The 4369-nt window shown below is 32.5% G+C and overlaps 1 long non-coding RNA gene across 1 annotated transcript; it reads left to right on the top strand.

Annotated features, from left to right (window-relative positions):
• The first annotated feature begins 1604 nt into the window (after nt 1-1604).
• Nucleotides 1605-2344, top strand: LOC138857546 (uncharacterized). Its single transcript, XR_011396654.1, has 2 exons — nt 1605-1684; nt 1746-2344. It is a non-coding gene; the product is annotated as an uncharacterized lncRNA (long non-coding RNA).
• The last annotated feature ends 2025 nt before the right edge of the window (nt 2345-4369 follow it).

Consider the following 4369-nt stretch of genomic DNA (forward strand, 5'->3'; position numbering starts at 1 on the left):
GTATTTGGTTTGCTGTCCTTTGGTGCGCTGGCTTGCTATTGTTCACCACTGACAACACATTCTTTTGCCGCGCTATCTTGAATTCTTAATTTCTTGCGTTGAATTCTTGCATGGAAATGAGGCAAAAAATCCGGATTTTTTTATTCCGCGTGTCTCTTCGGTATGCAAATTGGATTGTGTAAGGATTTTTTTCTTTGAGCTCACCTCTCCGGTATCTTATGCGTGCATATGTATGATGTATGATCATCTTAGGCGCAGCGCTAGCAGCAGTTGCAACTTGGAGTGATCGTCGACACCCTGACTATGCTGTGGGGTAGTCAATGTGGCCTCATCGCATCGTGAGAAAAAAAATCATCTTAGGATGTTTTGTGGACATATCGGGTAGAAAAAAAGGATAAAACTGGCTCTGCGTAGCGAATTATTCAAATGAGGCTGCCAAGCATGGTGTATGTGCGCGCTGGAAACGTTGCATACTTTTGGGTATTTTTTATGGAAAAGTCATTAGGATGCGCATCGGATTTTTTCTCACAAATGAATTTGAATAATGCGTTTTGGCTTCATTTGTGATTTTCGTTTTTTTTTTTATTCTACTGTTTTGCTGATGCCACATGCAACAGACCTTTTAAAGGTTTTCCGCGCTTTTTCCAACGACAGCCCGTCATTTTTTATATTTTGCCGGTTAATTTTACATTTTTTTTGCTCTAACTCTGTTTTTAGTACCTTTTTCAGTATTTCAATTTCGTACTTGTTTGTCTGGTTTTTTTTTTATTTAACTGCTACTTTTATGTGAAATTTCACAGCATCCTGTCGCGCTTTTCAAACGCTGATGCTTTAACCTTCTCATGCAATTTCGTTTGTTTTTTCTGGTATTTCCTGCCTTTTTGTAAAAAAAGCATTAACATATTGGCGCTATAAAAAAGTTGAAAATGTATGACAATTACTATTTTTTGCGTTTTTTTCATTAACGAAAAATCGTTTTTCTACGCAGAAACACGTTTTTCATTTTTATTCTCATTCACCTAATGAATTGTGCGTGTCCTTTTTGCTTTTGAATGAAGCTTTTTTTATATAGTTATTGTCTTTGCGATCCGTTTTTTGCATACCCTCGGTTGCCTTTTTCAATTGCGTTGTGTGCCGTTGCTGTTTTTGTCAGGGTTTCCGTTTTTTTTTTATTCGTAATTTTTTTACAGTGTTGCGCTTTTTGTTAAAAAAAATTAAAAATTATCATAAACATTTTATGTATACGTGTTTTTATCCAGATTTTGTTGTTATTTTTTGTAAGCTGCCAATTATAGAAAGTGTGCAACTTAATTCCGTCGTAGATCTTTTAGAAAACCGGTGATTTGCTGTGCGATGAAATTAAATTATTAGACTTGAGCATTTAAAGCGTTAAAACAAAAATTAGACGAAAACAATTATAATAAAAACTGATTTTAGTTCCATTATTCGTTTCATGCAATGGAGATGTAATCTCGTGACAACAATATTAAAATTACATTGACTCTAGCATCGCTATTTTCAATATGGGTGACTAAATCGTTTTAAGGCAAACTCTCACTATTTTGATTTTTTTACGATTTTTATAATTTTTATCGGAAAATAATGTCAATTCGTTACAAATCGTTTATTTATTATCTTATTCTCGGTAGAAACAAAAAATTATAGACTATTATTGTGATTTTGGGTGAAAAATATTTAACTTCACATGTTTTTGCTGATTGCTAATATTTCGTGTATTGTTTCAGAAATATTCCTGTCGATCTCAAATTAGATTCCAATGAAACTTGAAGTTAACACCGCTTACAGAATCATCAGTTAGTTATAGTATCGGTCGTGAGAGTTGTTTTCAAAAAGAACTTGAGTATACTTCTTTTTTGTTTACCTGCAATGAGTCCCAGGACATATTGATATCCCCGAGAACTGTGTAGCAGATGAACTAGCCAGAACAGTCATCACCTTACAACTAGATTCCGGTAAAGAGGGCATATATGTATACGCATCTGGCTACTTGTAGACATATAATCGACAAACATTTTATAAACATAGCTGAGTCTCAGTGGAATCAATCCCTGACTTGCTCAACAAGCAGGCAAACGTGGCATGAATAATATAAAGGTTTTCGAAGTTCCTTTATACTACATATATCGGCAAATTTTAACAGTGTATCTTTGTGCCTAAAATGGATAAAATCGGGCGAAAAATTGCCTTAGTCCTCATATAAGTGATATTCATGATTTTGAAACGTCCGGCTGACTTTACTCCATAAATATGTTTATATTTATATATTTATAAAATTGCTTGAAAATAAATTAAATAGATAAAGTATATCTGAACAATCCCAAAATTAATTAGTAATAAAACTAATTGAGTCTACGACCTTCAAAATAAGTTAATATGATAAAAAATTAGATTGTAATCCATTTAGGATACACATACAGGATGGTGAGCTGATTTGATTTTGTCATGTCCGTCTGTTTGTATATACGCGAACTAGTCCCTCAGTTTCTGAGATATTGATCTGAAATTTTACACCCAGCCTTCTCTTACCAAGAAACTGCTCATTTGTCGGAACGGCCGATATCAGACCACTATAAAATATATAGCTGCTAAATAAATACAAATTGTATTTTTGGCATTTTTTTTTGAGAGAAAATGTCTTGTAGAATATTTGATGTGAAAGATGTGAACTGCAAAGTAGTTTTTGTAAAAATAATTAAAATAGAAAAGTAAACGAAAATCAAAATATTGTTATAGTTTAATATATGGTACATGTGTACATATACATATTAATAAGTTCATTACTGTTTCGCTGATAAGAATATTAGAATTTTTACTTGGCAAGAGAGTATGGGTTGGTTACTAAATCAAATGTATTAATAAAAAAAACGTATACTTCCAATACATATCTACCTACAATAAATATATTAAGAAATTAATTAATACATATGTACGTATGTTGCTATCTATACAGCCAAAGCAGACGCCCGCTTCCTAAAGTAAATATTATGAAATTAATGAACATTTCGTTTGTTATTTATGTATAATCAAAATGTTGAATTAATTCATTTAATTACTTGCTTATGACGTTGTTGTCGGTTTGTTGTTTTTGGCAATAATCACGAGTTGCAGAGCGCTGTAAAGCTTACAGCATCAACTCCGTCTTTATTTTTTAATAAACTTCAAATATTTTTTATTTCTCTTTTTACTGCTAAATAAGCATATTTGCAACAACAATGTCACAGAGATTTATTATTTAAAAATTTTCATGTTTTTTTTATTAAATTGTTTTTCATTTTAATTTTGTATTCATATTTGAGAAACCTTTATTCTATATTTAAACTCATAGTTAAAGAATATTTATATATGTAATATGTACGTATACCGTATAATATTTATATATGGTATATGTATATCCACTTAACCAAATACACGTTGGACAACATGTTTTACGAAAAAATGATTAATTACCAAAATTGTAGTTGCAAAATAAAAATTCAATTTCAAATTTGCGTTGGCTTTTTGTTGCGTATTTCCCTTCCTGTGCTTTTGCGGTCTCTCAATTTTATTTTTATTTCTGTAACGTTGTTTGGCTTATTATCGCCTCCGCAAATGAGATAACTGATATACAGTATAATTTAGACGTAGTGGTGCAAATTGTTATGGGAATATTAACAAGATTGAATCGAGTCGAGGATTCAAAATAGGCTGCTGAGTCAATGCAAGCATGCCAACGATTAATACAATTTTCCATACACTTATTATAAACCTCGGCCTTGGCCTTCACATTAGCAATCAATTTTGATTTTTTCGGCTTAGAAGCATTTTTGGAGCACCATTCCATTGTTGGACAGTTTCGACGACATATTCATAAACCCACGTCTCGTTACCAGTATTGATACGTTTGATGGATGTAGGGTTCTAATTTGGGTTGTAAAGGATCTCTTTTGCGACCTCTACCACACGTCGTTTTTGCTAAAGATTCAGATATTTTGCTACTAGTATAACAATTGAAATTTGATTAGTTGGAGACCATATTAAAGCCAGTAATCGACCACGTCGGTGTTCTTGCGGACGCAAAAATAGTTTTGTATCATATCAAGAATCTATTTTGGTTGCAACAAACTTTACACGAGAAATGTTGGCGTTCTTTCAAACTGTTAGGCTGGACCATTCTACCCCTTTAGCATTCTTTCAAAAAAGCAAAACTTTTCAAAATTATAAGTTATTCTAAAGCAGACGTCAGCAGGAACAAACCTTGCTAAAAAGGTGGATTGATCAGTTAAATTTCGATAGAGATCCAAATTGTGATTTATTCCCAAAATAAATAGCAGTTCTCCAGTTATTGTGAGACACTGTTCGCCGCCCGCCG

The sequence above is a fragment of the Bactrocera oleae genome, chromosome 2, assembly GCF_042242935.1.
Source record: "Bactrocera oleae isolate idBacOlea1 chromosome 2, idBacOlea1, whole genome shotgun sequence".
Classification (NCBI taxonomy): Eukaryota; Metazoa; Arthropoda; class Insecta; order Diptera; family Tephritidae; genus Bactrocera; species Bactrocera oleae.